At 41.7% G+C, this 15,300-nt stretch overlaps 1 protein-coding gene across 5 annotated transcripts in view; it reads left to right on the top strand.

Moving 5' to 3' along the window:
* LOC124295437 overlaps window positions 1-15,300 on the top strand; it is a 58,787-nt gene that overhangs the window by 10,379 nt on the left and 33,108 nt on the right. The gene's annotated exons all lie outside the window — the stretch shown is intronic.

The raw sequence follows: 15,300 nt of genomic DNA, 5'->3' as shown, positions 1-15,300 counted from the left end.
GCCATTATTCTCTAATTGTTAGGGTCGCGGATCACAAATTTGAAAACGGAATTTAATGATTTCTAAATCCAAGATTGCGGACGTTTACAATTTTGTACGAAACGTACCAATTTCTCTAGAAATTCTTAGCAAATTTTAGAAATCATTTTCACCAGGGTGGGGCGTGGAAATTTTTTAGACGGTACGTCGAGAATTCCACTTTGACTGAAAGTCTTAAAAAACTTGAATAAAAAAAAACCTCCCCTAAAAAAAATCCGCCAGAACAAAATAATCCCCCGCGGAAAAATGTTACACCGTCGCACGAAGCGATCATCGAATCGTCAGAATCACGCGTTTAATCGTAATTTTCATTTTTTTTTTGTCAAAATTTCGACTTACTTTTATCAGGTCGATGTTTTTTTTTTTCGTAAAATTTCAAGCGTCGAAAAAGTTTCTGGCCAATTCTTTTATCAGCTCTAGCGAGCGCGGGACCGGAACCGATGAATGAGATGGTGGTACCGCTGACGGTCGAAGGTCAGAAGCCGGCTTCCCTCGACATGCCGAACCCCGAAAGGATGGTCGAGAAGACGCGAGGAGCGGCGGCGCCGAGTCCAAGCGTCTTCCACGACTCTGACACCTTCGACGAGTTCTCGGAGCGGCTCCGGGACGACTTTGCCGGACGGAGTCCGGCCGTCGCCGACGTTTCCGGTTTCCTCGGGGCCCCGCTCGCTCACAGCAGCCTTCGGGAGATCCAGGACGACGGCATCCTCGAGTACGTGATCCGGCCCGAACCCCCTGTCTACCGAAACCGCGTCCGTCTCAACGGGTCCGTCAGGCCCGGCTGGTTCCCCGGGTACACCGTCGTCTCGCCCCTAGTTCCGGGCTGCGTCAGGCTGTCCCAGAACCCCGGCGACGCCCTGAGGGACGCCTGGTGCCTCTGCAGGCCGAGACACTTCGACCAACTGTCAAAGTCCCTCGTGAACACCGGGTAGACGGCCAACGTTGGCGTAAAAGACGCGTGTCTTGGAAATAAAAATTCGCCTTCGTTTCTTTCTTTAAATTGCCACTTCGTCGTTTGCCGAAATTTGTCAAATCGCAAGTAAGAAAGTGCTAATCGTGCCAATATTTTGAGAACCCAACTCTTTTTCAAACTACAAGGCGGTGACTTTTTTTTCCAATTTATTTATTTATTTATTCATTTTGTTTTTTATTTATGCTCCTCCGCGTCAACGTTACCAACTTATCAATATCGCGAATCGCGCCCCTTGTCCGTATCTCCTGCGACGTCGTTGTGTAATGAAGAAGTTTACAAGTTCACGGACATTAAATATATTGACCTCCGAAGAAACGAATCTCGAAGCTGTTTTATTTCTCGTAGCAAGTTTTTTTTTTTTTTTCGATGATTTTCGACGTGGAAATAACTTACCGAACCGACGCGTCTAGATTAGATTTTTAAATTAGGAACGAATGCTGTCGATTTGCTTTTTTTTTTCTCATCTCTTTCGCGCTGTTGAGTTTGTTTGGCGAGTAGCTCTGCCACTGTCTCCTTAGGGAGTTTTTAGCGTTGCCATTGGCAGCAGCTAGTTTTGAAACGCACTCACGGTAGAATGAGAGAAGTGGAAAAAGAGGTCGGAAGAAAAGAGAGTGATAATGGAAAAAGTAGGAATAAGAATAATTATCGAATACACGTTAATTCGAAAATTACCCGTATTGTGTAAAAATATTATCAACTTTTCAAAAAGAATGTTGAAAGAAAAAAAGAAGCAAAATAAGAATATAAAACTGTATGGAATTACCCATACAATACAATAACTTCGAAAATGAAAGGTGAAAAAATCTGTAAAAATTTGGGATGCTGTTTTTCGACGAGGACTTTCAGGTCGAAAAATTGTTAGAAGGTCTGAAGGGCTGAGGCCGGATACGACGTCTAGAATTGGTAGACTTGCTCTGCTGTGTATATATATATATATATAATATACATGCAACCCTCCCCGCCTTCCGCTCTAAATTTAGGAAGGCCTGCGAACCCCGTTTCTCGCTAAATGCGAAGCACCGTCGTTCGCTACTCCTGGTTTTTTCCCTTCCTTCTCTGCCTTCTCCCTCCTCCCCGTGTCCTCTTCTTCGTTTTCTTCTTCGTCGTCGTCGTCGTCGTTCGCTTCTTAAGACCGACCCTAAAAGCGGCACCCGCAGGGTGGGTGTATAAAAAATTATATTATGTATTCCGGCTGCACGCGAGAAAGAGAAAGTGAAAGACCGGGATGGAGAGAAGAAAAAGTATGGAGAGGGGGGAATCAAATGGAAGAAAAGATTTTCTTGTATATTTTTTGTTTTTTTTTTTTTTAAGGTATAGTAAGAAAGTTACGAGTTACAGTGAAAACGAATTTTATACGAAGAAATTTAATGATACGTATGCTCAATAGTAGGTACATCAAGTACAGCCTGCTTCGGCGAAATTTTTAGGCAATTCGAAATTCCCTGCAATCACGTTTATACAGGGGTGTAAAAATTGTGAGGAAAAATTGACATTCCAACGAGACGTTTCCAAGTTTTTTTGCACGCGTGGAAAATATTTCTTTCCGAGATTCGAACAACATTTCCAATTATTTATATTCATTGGATCAAAGTGTAGGTAGAATTATATTATTATTTTTTGTTCCGCACGTCTTTCACTTCGTATTTTTTTTTTTTTTTTTTTACGATCTTCTTCTTTAATAATTCTGTGTTTGGCGGATTTGAGTTTTTGTGCTGTATTCGAAGATTTTAGCCTCGGTTTCTCTCCCTGTGCAAAAAGGTGCAGGGGTGAGAGGAGACCGGGTCGAGTTTCACTAATCGAGATACGTGTTCGGCATGAGAATAGAGTGAAGCTCGAAAAATATCGCGTCTTCGGATCAAGCCAGAAGTGTTTCTTCTCCACTTTGTTTTCACCCTGAACGAATAAGCAGAGGGGGAGACCTGCTCTGATATTATTACGGACCGGAATGAAAAAAAATAATAAAAAAAAAAAAAGGAAAGACAAGGAGGATGTATTTAATGTTACGAAAAGTAAATAAATAAATGAATGAAATAATGCCGCACGATAATTGCGGCGTTTTAAAGTTTGTTTTTAATTCAATTCTTATATCTTCTTTCTGTTATTACTTTGCGTCATAAGCAGCTTCTAGAAAGGAGAGAAAAGATTTTTTTAAACATGAGACTGAAATTGGTAACGTTGATGCAACGATGCAGGTTTCGGAAAAATCGTCACTTTACACCTTTAGGGATGTCTGAAATTTATTAAACCATGATAAACAAAATTTACTCTAATTTTTTAAAAGTCACTCCAAAATTGTGCAACAATGATTTTTTCCCTGATGTTTCGTTACATTAACGTTATTAACTTCAGCCTATTAATAAAAAAAAGACTATAGAAGAAAATTCGTTTCTTTGAACCGTCGACTAAAAACGTTTTTCTCAACTTACACGATCCATGGGAATTTTTTGAATTTTTTTTTACCGCAGTGTGTAGAAGAAATTGGTTCGAAGGAAACTTTTGAAAAAGTCGATGGTCATATATTATTGGACCAATTTCCTCGATTTATGAGATCATTTCTACTATTGCTTCTAATTTCGACTCTCCTTATACATACTAAAATCGCTTCGATTCTTTGGGTATGATATTGGATATACCTTCTTTTCGCAGTAACTTTAAACGCAAGAAATTAGAAGAAGAAGAAAAATAAAAAAACAAGCCGGGGTCTGTTTGAGGAACCCGTCACTCGCGCAGAGGGTGAAGTGTGTCATCAAGTAGTATAAACATGGCGGTCGGATCCGTGAGCGTTGGCAGGGGTTGTTTCGTTCCCTCAGCTTTTATGGGGATGGGTAAAGAAATTGGTACACCAAGCGAGGAATACCGATGTCATCGCTCTCCGAAAATTTCGTCCTCTCTTCTTCGAGCCACCTGTATATAACTCCACTACCAAGCAGCAACGGTAGCAGAATACCATAACAAACTGCAGAGAGATAAGAACGAGATGTCCTGCAATCGCGACGACAAGTTTATTGCTTTTTTCATCCCCGGTCGGGACGAAATTTTCCGTTATTCGATCGTCCGATTAGTTTTTTCCATCCGTGACGAATTTGAATCTTGCCTCTTGTATACCTCTAACAACGAATGTTCAATATCGAAGGATAGATCAAACAAATCCGGTCCGATCGACGGGTTGGCGATCTGTATTGCTGGCCGTCGGTAAAACGGAACGATTATAGATCATTCGCGAAATGATAACGCAAAACGAAGTGATACCAAATGTTCAAGATTCGATGATAGATTAAACAAGTCCTACCCATGGAAAGTTTTTTTTCAGAACGCCAGGATCTGCAGCAAGTCAAAAATCCAGACGATTTCACCGAAACCCAATTTCAATAAAATTATTTCGGAGCTCTTTTGCATATTGCCAATATTATTCGTTCTCGTTTCTCGCGTGCAGCGTAATTATTTTACAGATACGTTGCGAAAATTTGTGCACTCCGTTTCTCGTCGCGGAATCGCTCAGCTGGTTCGCGGAGCGCTCGAGTTCCAAGCCGTGATATTGATCGACCAGCCCTCTGTGCGCGGTCACGTCGTCTCCGTTGCTTCGTTCGCCAGCGTTTTGGCCTCTATGCAGAGCACCATCACCAACTCGGCTGCTGTTCGCCACACGGCAACAGCCATGCCCAAAGCCAAAGCTTAGCGCGCCCTCGAGCCGCGTATTTTCATAGACATTCCTCCACAATTTTTAGGGTTCCGTACCTCGTAAGGAAAAAACGGAACCTTTATGCAAGATCACTTCGTTGTCTGTCCGTCAAGCCCACGTTTCTCAGGAACGCGTAGCGGTATCTAGTTGAAATTAATAATCAAATACCAATTTCTACGGTGCCTCGAGAGTGTAAAAAATTCAAGCTTTCAAGTCAACGCTATAAAAAGATACGACCATTTATGTCACATATTTTTATACTCTCAAACTCAGTCATCAAAACGTACAGGGTAATACCCGTTGACCCAGAATCGTGAAATTTGAAGAGAAGCAAGATATCGCAGCACAAGTAGAGGAAAAAGTCCGAGAATGGTTAATTTGTAGTTACATCGCATGAAAGATAATCAAAAAAACTAACAAGTTTGTCCGGTTTTTTTTTTTTTTCATTCGTCCATTTATCCGTAGCCTCTTCTCACTTCTCTATAATTTTTCTAGCGAATATCCTGTAAGTTATTACTACGTTATAACGAATTTTTTTATTTCAGTAGCCTTTTATACGTATTTGATTCGACATATTTTTTGATCCGACCACAAGTCTCATACATTTTTAAAAGACATTTTCCAAAGCGTTTCATGCCTGTTTCACGATTCCCCGATTAACCATTATCAACACGAAGTAGTCTGGTGCAGGTTATATTCATGAGTCACACTTCTGCTCTTTCACATTCCAAACCGACAACCTGATCATCGAACATAAATGCACGCACAGCTTCTGCTGCACCGCGTTTGTGATCGTTGAACCGCAATCTTGAATATCTATAACGAACGATCATCATCATCATCATCATCGTCATTATCGTCGTCGTCGTCGTCGTGACCGAGTAGAACGTAATTTGCTCATCTGTTGATCATCGGAACGATTAAATCAGTACCACGTAGTTGGGTATAACTGCAAATTGAAATCGGACGCGGATTCGACACGATCAAAGGGTAAATCGTTCTCCAAATTTGCATCATCGTCACCGTCCCGTCGCGTAGTCGACAAGGGATGAATTCCTCTACGGGGGTACAACTACGTGGTGAACAGCACCACGCCCAGTGTCCAGAGACACAGCTCTTGCGGGAAAACGTGAGGGGGAAACCAGTTGTTTGGATCAACGGAGATGGCGTGACGAGAACCGTTACGAGGCGTAATTCAATGGACGAAAATCCTCCGAATTCTCATCGCGATAACTTTCCTCTGTATAGTATCGCGTATAACAGCGGTGAAACTGGTACACGCACCTTTCCATACTCGACTACAGCGATAATAATGCTTCTTCATCCCGCCGGCTTTGTGAACCCCCGGAAACCGACCCTCTCTTACGCCTCCCGATGCGTGGGTAGTACAAGGTGGTGGAAGGTGGTTCGCCTACCCGGCGAAAGTTATTTCCGGTTCGCGAAATTGGTCAGAATCCTTGCCACCCTAAAAATAGACGACGGTACCTACACGGTACACGTATACGTGTGTCGTACCCACCAAGCGAGGTGTTTGGATATAAAAGATGTTGCAGGATGCGCTCGGGATTTGAAAAGAAACTAGTGGGGATGAAAAAAGGAAGGCGAAAGAGCGGCGGAAGGTCAGGTAAGGAGGTAATCCACCGACGAGCTATGTCGGTACCTTCGTCTCTTACTCTTCGACTGCTTATGTCAAGCAGCACGTCGCGATGGACTATAAAATGGTCTTTAACCGCGCTGAAGCGATAAATCTTGGTATACACTACCGCAAAGTTGTGAAACAAGAGTGTCTAATGGAATCATACCAAAGAGCGAGAAACCAATCATCCTAGTTACCCTTCCCATGGCAAAATGTGTGTTTCGTTAACCCGGTGACTGTCTTACGAGAGAAAACCGTCTACCGGGTATATAAGGTGTAATACCAACATCGGGGGAAGTGGTGAATTTTCGTGTTTCCAATTTGCGGTGTTCGTACGCGTGCACGGTGCACTACCAGCGATAACAACAAGAGGGAAATTGAGTCTGACGATGAGAATGGAGTGAAGAGAAAGAGAGAGAGAGAAGCGCGGCAGTCTCCGTATCCCGGTAATTCCTACTTCAGGACGTGTGTATGCATCTGTGTGCGTGTGCGGTGGTAACAACGAGTGAAAAAGGATGAAGATACAGGAATCGCACGAAGCACACCTGCGTAATATCGCGGAAGTACCTTCAGCCAGCTATCAGAGCCGTCGTGTCCTTCTTCCATGCTTCCAACGTTCGTGCAAGCGTGAAGCAGCGTTAGCAGCATCAGCTGCATCAGCAGCATCGGTGCGATTTTCCCCCGTTAAATTAACCCTTTGTTGCAAGTCCGTGGCGAGTATTAATTTATGTGTCGGTGGAAGAGGGAAGAGGAAGAACGGGCGCGAGGGTTGTTCATGCTCGCACGCATTTCTGCCGTGTTCCGTTGCTGGTGCTGCGGGATACCCAGTTACTCATTGTTAGGAGTCGGCGAGTGTTCGCATGCCCGTACCTACCTGCATGGTCCGTGTTTCTCTCCGCAATGGCCACGGCATGACGTGTGTGTGTGTGTGTAAAACGCTGCAGGGACGTAGAAGCTGGGAACCACCAGTACCATCTCCGCCATCAAAAGTTGGACACCGCTAATTGCCTGGCTCACTTTGTCCACCGCTGCCGCACATTTCGCGATCTTGTGTAACGCGAACGTGAGGGTGGTCGTGTGTCTGTCCGGTGGTGCAACAATGCCGACTTACCACCCTCTTCTTTCTTCCTTTCTTCATCGGCGCTCTTAATTCTTCTCATACTTTTTCTCGTCGTTCACTGTGTCGACGAAACGACGATGGCGGTATTCCCTACGGAAATAAAACCCGCGAAGAGGTAGGATAGTGGAACGTTAAAGAAAGATTTTTCACACGGATCGAGAACGTCTTTTTTTTCCTGAAAATGCGAGAAGCTCTGTTTTATATCAATTGAGGATTTTCGTTACATCGATCATGGGGTACGAAAGTTTTTAACAAATTTTTCAAGATAGCCCGGCGATCTGTATTGCTGGTCGTCGGTTAAATAAAACGATTATAGATCTTTCGCAAAAAAAAAAATTAAAGGACGAACTAAGACGACCGGATTGCACGTATTTTTTTCTAACACGAACGTTAATCAAATTCTATTTGTATTAAGCTGACGCAAACGAATGAGCAGAATTACAAAAAACAAGTAAAGTAAATTAGTTCTAGTTTGTGGCTAATTCAATAACCTACTGTCGATTTCTTTATTAACGCTCATAGGTATTAAAAAGATAAGAAGAAAAAACGATTTCAAGTTCGCGTTCGCATTTACGTTTACACGAACAAAAGTAATTAGCTGAACTAGCAAATATCAGTGTTTATGTAGTCACAGAAAAAATTTTTGCCGCAACAGCAAAGATTTTGCCAAATATATCCAAGCGGAGTGCCAACGTATCAACCCCGTTAAATTCGCGGAAGTATTCTTCTTCTACAGAGATGTATTATGACCGAAATATTTTCGAAATCTTTGAGGAAAGATTTGAGGAACAAGAAAAAATATATATATATACACATTTGTGTCTACTCAGCAAATATTAATTATCTCCGAAATTAGCGGAACAACGAAATTGAGATAAGGGAAAATAAATTGCTAAATATGTTTTTTTCTGATTGTGCTCATTTGGTCGTATCGGATTATTAGACACAAACGGCGGCACTGGTTGTGATTATTATTATCAATAATACTCTTGACTGGACGAGAACAACGTTATCGTTACAATTATTATTATTATTATTATCTTCTTTCGCTTTTTTTTTCCACACGCAAAATAAACGGAGAGATCGTTCGGAAATTTTTCTCGTGTTTGGCGAGCAGGTAACGTTAGGTGGATGAAGAATATAATTCTTTCTCGTAGATCGAGCAAGCCAAGAGTGGTTTGGGATGTTAAAAATTTGAAATTAGCCACGAGCCAGTGACGTAGACGGAATTTTTTCCTCTTCTCTCTCTCTCCCTCTCTCTCTCTCTCTCTGGGTTATATAAGCCGAATTTCACGACCACTGTATAATATGTGTACCTTAGAGAGATAAAAAGAGAAAGAGAAAGAAAGAGAGAGGCTGGTAGGTACCTACTATTAATTCCTTCCCTCTTGACGCTTGCAGCGCAGCGCCGAACCATTTATTATCACTAAATTGGTAATTTTAAATATTGCGCCCTTCGGGGGAATGAGAGACATTGAAAAAAAAAAAAAAAAAGAGGAAACCCCAACCCGCCAAGGAAAATTTATCACCTACTGCTAGCTGTGTAATGAAACGGGTCTGCCTACCTGATTGTTAACAAATAAACGCGTGAGTGAGTGAAACGAGGTTTTCCTATTTATTCGATGTTTGATAAGTGGTGAGCGAATTCGCAAGCTTTTCTAAATTATTTATCACATCGGCAACGTGGCGTAATTTTTTTTTTTTTTTTTTCAATTCGCCAAGTCAATTTCGGTATTTTATTCATACAACCACTATATGTCATTAATTTCAATACCATTATGCGGGTTTATCTTAATTTTCTCTCGATTATATGTATGTGAAAATTTATTCCCACCCCCTAATTGTACAGGTTTGATTTATAACATATCAAATCAATTGAGATTTCATCGATAACAAGTTTTCGAAGTCATTTCTCGTTGAACAGTTCGTGAAATTTTAGGGGAAAAAACAAAAAAAAAAAAAACGCAACGAAGAATAGATTAAAAAATTTTGTAAAATATTACCTGCAATATTTTAAATCACTTTTGAATGTATAATTAATTTAATATCACGCCCGATATTTCTCAGGTAGTTTTGAATTATTTTTTCATCGCAGATACAAATATTTGTACAGAAACTGAACGGAAGAAAGAGAACAAAATAGGTTCGCTCTGCAGTGGCTCGAGAGGTTGATTAATTAGTTTTCCTCGTTACGTGAAACGGTTTGTAAATTAGGGGAGGAAAAGAGAGAGTTATAAGTTATCCATTCGCGTGACCCTCCTTCCGACTCTCGCCGTTTGACTCTCTTCCTGTTCGTAAAACACGTATATAATAAATTTTTGTCCCGCGTATCCATTTGCATTTCAAACATTTACAATACATATCGTTCCGGTGTGATAAAAATTATACAATTACGGTGATCAACGTTACGCAAACGTTGAAAAACATAATTTAACAGCAATACGTATGCACGAAAATGGAAAAATTGCGCATCCAATCGATGAAACAAATCCATAATAAAGTCCACAATGAAACTATTAAGTAATAAAATCGTTAAATTCAAATTGATCCAAGTATTTTAATGAATAATTAAATAAATAAATAAATAAAATAATAAAACTCCTAAAAATAGGTATTATCTTAGACCATCCAAGCTGACGTACAAATTTATTTACAAGCCCTATTTCTACTCAGGTATATGTACCAAAGCTATGACTTGTATATGCGATCGAAGATGGAAGAAGCAGTTTGGTTCCATGGACCACGATTCTAATCCGAACTTATTGATATTGGCTTACGTGCAGCCAGCATATCAATTTGATAGCGAGACCGCCCCGCAAGTGAGAGTCGAGTCTCTCTCTCTCTCTCTCTCTCTCTCTCTCTCTCTCTCTCTCTCTCTCTCTCTCTCTCTCTCTCTCTCTCTCTCTCTCTCTCTCTCTCTCTCTCTCTCTCTCTCTCTCTCTCTCTCTCTCTCTCTCTCTCCCTGGTCTATCAGTGATCGCAATATCCCGTTTCCAATCCCCTCCGATTCCTTCAAGGATCTGATGACTATACCTGTATAATACAGGCTAGGATAAGTATACGCCCACCCTTCACATCGCGCGAACTTCGTTCTCCGGTTCTTCCAGTCGCGACTCGAATTATCCAACGGCAATATTTTATTTCATACATTTCCCTTTTTTTTCATCTTTTTTTTTTGTTTTAATTAAAAAAGATTTTTTGAATGAAACTTCCATTGAAAAAATGAAGACTAAAGTGTCTTCTTTCTTTGTATACGTATAATATCATCAATATTATCGTAATTCCCCTTGTTGTTATTAATACCGTTTTTGAAACAAAAGAAATTTCAATTCGAGTCTCAAGTTATCTGAATTATAATACAGCTACCGCAGGTATGAGATATATTTTATAGCCTGTATAATGTTTCGTGTGAAATTAATGATTTGCCAACTAATAGGTCTATGTAAATTCTGCAACCGAATTAGATCCCTGCAACGAAGGTCCAACACTATCTAAGATCCGAGACGCAAAATCTAGCAGCCTGTTATACGCTGCAAAACTCGCGTGTGCGCGTCTTTGTACAGGGTTGTCCAATTTTGAGAAGTATGCTGAAATATATCGAAAACTGAGCATCAAAGTGAAAAATGTTTCGAACAACGGTTGTTGTATAATATAAAAGGGAACGTCACACGAGCGTCCCAGTTTTTGGGTCCGGGGGCTCTGCTGGGTCGATCGAGGCCCAAATTTTGTTTTTTAAATTGACTAGGCATAAAACTTGCTCACTTTTCAACGAGAAATAAGAAGCATGCGATTGAAAAAAATTAAAGGTTCGATTTGAGAAACAAAAGTTGCCTATCATTTAGCTCAGCAGAGGCCTCGGACCCAAAAACTTGAATACTCGTCCGATACCGGGTACGACGTAGACACGTTCGTGCAGTGGCATAGGTTTATCGCAAGAGCTCCGACTGGCTGGCGTGTCTTACGTAACACCCCTAAAACCCACCGGTGCTTCTCCCACAGAGCCCTGGAAAGCCTCGCACCTCGCGGCCTCATCGTGCCCAAGGGACTCCTAAATCTCCTAAGAGTTTATACGAAATGACATTAGAACGAATTGGAGACGATAAAATCGTTGTAGCTGCTCCTGTTGTGCGTCGGATGGAACTTGGATGGTGGAAGGTTCCCGCTACTGGATTAGAAGGAACAATTTTATTTACAACGGGACTGTTGTAGGTTTCGTCTCGCCGTTTTACTCTACATTGTTTTTTTTTTTCATTCGTCTCTTGGCTGACATTTTCTTATTTTATTTTTTTTTATTTTTTACACGAGAGTTGAAAATATTTGAATACTCAGTTTCTGAATTTTGTTAAACTTTTTTTAAACTTGAACTTGATATTTTTCAATGAAACGTATAATATTTACAAGGTGCTTAAACCTCGAGAAAAAATTACACCATCGATATGTAGGCGTGTAAATGATGTTGCAATTATCTGGATTGGGTTGGGAGTAAAATACTTGAATTGATGATTGATAGAAGGAACGGTATATAGAATTTTCATAAACGTGAAAATCTTATTCGTAGAATTGAGAAATGTGAAAAGTTTAAGTGCAGAAAATTGAAAACATGGAAAGTCGGAATGCGGAAAGACAAAATGTGAAGAAAGGTCAAAACATGGAACAGCAAAATCGATAATCCGACATTTGTATGATAAAATAGAAAAATGAAACTAAAAACAAAATACATTTTTCTACCAAAAGTACATGAAGTAATATAGTGAAATTATTCGTTTCACCGAATTCTCCACCTTGTAAGAGACTTTCCGAATTAGTTGTACCTCCGATAATAATAATAATAATGAGAAAAAAAATTGCGTAATCTAAAATTTTCCCCAACTCGCGACAACCCCAATTACCGTTATCATTACGTCCCTGCGGTTTGTCAAATAAGTCACGTGCCATCTCTCTTTCTCTCTTTCCGTCCTTCTCTTGTCCCTCTTCCTCTTGTTCTCGGTCTCTACCTCTTGTCCGGGTAGCCCGATGCACACCGCATAGCACCACCGCCGGCCGGAAGTCGCGGGTAGCTTGGATCTCGGTCCAATTCTAGATGTTACTACATCCCGCTATCTTCCTCCCCCTCCCCCCATTTCAACCCCTAGCTGCAACACCTAGAAACTCGGGATAGCTTCCTGGTACTCGGGCACGTCTGATAATTAGCGCTAATTAATTAAGGACGCTCTGTGACCAACTAGCGTTTCCTACCACGATCTTAACCCCCAATTTTCACCCTTGGCCCTCCCTTACTCCCTCCACATCTCCGCCCCTTGAAAACACACGTATAAATCGGTATAACGTAGAGAAATTTTAGGACATAGTCTACCGTCGCAATCACGTGTCTCCTTTGTTACGAGTAAAGGTGTAATAAAATTTTTAAAACAGCAAAATGAATTGAAAAAATTTATCTTTCTCCATCAGTTATTAATACATGATGCGACTTTTTTTTAAAACTCAATCATTTAATATTTTGCGCAATTAGCTTGTAACGTATAGGTATATAAAGGGTATCGTATAATAAGGTGTGCGTCTGATATATATGTATATATATATATATTCGTGTATAGGTGTTACGGAATCGCGTCTCCTATTAACAAAGTTAACCGTATAACCCGAAGCCCCACATGTGCTGTATAATATTCCTAGTATACGTTTAATCGCGATCTTACAGTCCTGAGGTGTAACGAACTACCTCGTATAACAGCGACGTCGCGGTTCAGTCTCACTTCTCTTTGCCACCCCCGTGAACATATATTTCCTCACGCTAATTCGAGACAGGGGAGAGGAAAAGAGATGCAAGTGCTGGTTTAGAATTGTTCTTCAATGGTTTTTACGGTAGGAGAGAGGAAAAATGGCGAAAAAATAAATCGACGAGCAAATGGCTAAGCGGGATAGAAAAAATGATATTGAAAAAACGAGGAGAGAATTCCGAGTAAGAATAACGCGAAAAAAAAGAAGAGTAGGTTGCAGGATGACGGGGTTGTTGTTTGCTCGAGTGTTTCGTGCTGCAGGGTAATATAGGTATATTACACCTATATATATATATATATATACGTATACATGATAAAAAGGTTGTCCCTCTTGCCGATAAGGATGAAATACGCCCGCGATATATGTATCTTCACGTATGTATGTACGTGTAGATATGTGGGATATATTGCAGGTAACCTCTCTTGCAACACACACACACACACGCCTACATATATATATATATATAGACGCGCGGTATCGAGCCTCCCTCGACGAGCTCTTCAGCCCCTGCAGCAGCAACAGCAGAAGTCTCGGGAATGCGTGGTGGAATATTACGAGAGAGAGAGGAGAGAGACGAGGGTGTGGGGGGAGGGAATTCTCGAAGGGATTCTGAAACAAGCAGGAAAGCTCAGATAGGACCGCGATTAAAATACCAACCGCCAACCGACTAAGGGGATTCCTACGACTCCTCCAATAATAATCTCGTACCATATATTTATTCCTCTGTGTGTATCTGCGCTTCGTCGGTTTAAACGTAAATTCAAGGCAACCCCCGGGCGAGATGAATTACTGTAGCCTGATTTTATCCGGACGAGCACACGGGTAAATTCCCATATCTAATTCGGCGCTCGATTTATTCCTCACCTTTTTTAAATCGCCGATTTCGGCGCTCTCTTTACCGCCGTACGACTGCCGGCATCGAGACGAATTCAACGAGCCCTTACTCGCCCAATTCGGGCTATTCGATAGCTAGATAGTACGGTTTGGAGGTGTCATTAGCGCGAGCGAATCGCTCCAGTCGCGCTAGCGGCACCCTTCAAAGTTGAATATCTCGAGAACTGATGATCCGAAATGAGTGATCGAGGACTCACTGGATTCGCCTCGACGAATGCGTTCGGGCTGTACGTGTTTTCCGGGAAAAACAAGCGATTTGCTAAATTGTTTTCCCAGGCCGAAGCTCCCGCATCATCTCCTCGTAATCTCCGAACCTGGGAGCCCGGATGGAAGGTGGAATAAGGAGAAGGATCGGAGAATAATAAAGGGGCCGGTGTACTGACGTATTGATGAGAACTGACAGCTGCGTGCTCCGCCGAACAACCTTCCTCGCCCGATGCTTCTCATCCTTCCTCTGTATTTTGCCAACTAGTTTCGCCCACAGCAACCGGGCTTCTCGCCAGGGAGAAACGAGGGCAGCAGCGCGAGTGAGAGGAATTTTGGTACAGGATACCGCATATCCTATATGGTTCTTAAGGTTCGGTTTATTCCTCGCTAATGCCCCCCCCCTCCCATGAGCAGTCGAGAAATTCCGAATAGTTTGCAAGCCGTCCGCGTTCCACGCCACGAACTTATTCGTCTTATCCTTAAAACGCGCTTTGGGTCAAGGCACCAGCGAAGCGACTGTAAAATCGATCCTCTTCCGTAAGGCCGCGAACGATTTCTATCCGAGAAGAGAGAAAGACTCAAATAACGAAATTTCCAGTCAGTTTCAATGCCCCGGCATGATGTCCAGTGAAAAATCCGTAACATATTCAAGGACATTTCCAAGACATTTTCAAGACATTCAAGGACATTGAACATGGAACATTTCCATGGCATTAGAAACATTTAAGGATAGCTTTCAGGACTTTTGAAGGACATTTCCAGGACCACTGGGTACTATGCTCAGGAATTGATCATGGCTGTGTATGTATATGAAACTTTTGGCGAAATTCATTGCGTACGGGGATGACGGGTATGGGCATTCACACATGGGTATTGTGTGTTTGGCGGACGGACGGGATATTGGGCTTCTTTGTTTTTCTAGTTCTCTGCTCGAATAGATTATATCCCGTGTCCCCAGGGTGTCGCTTCGCTGC

This window comes from Neodiprion lecontei, chromosome 7 (assembly GCF_021901455.1).
Source record: "Neodiprion lecontei isolate iyNeoLeco1 chromosome 7, iyNeoLeco1.1, whole genome shotgun sequence".
NCBI lineage: Eukaryota > Metazoa > Arthropoda > Insecta > Hymenoptera > Diprionidae > Neodiprion > Neodiprion lecontei.
Note: the sequence above shows the minus strand (reverse complement) of the source record. Positions and strands in the feature narration are given on the sequence as shown.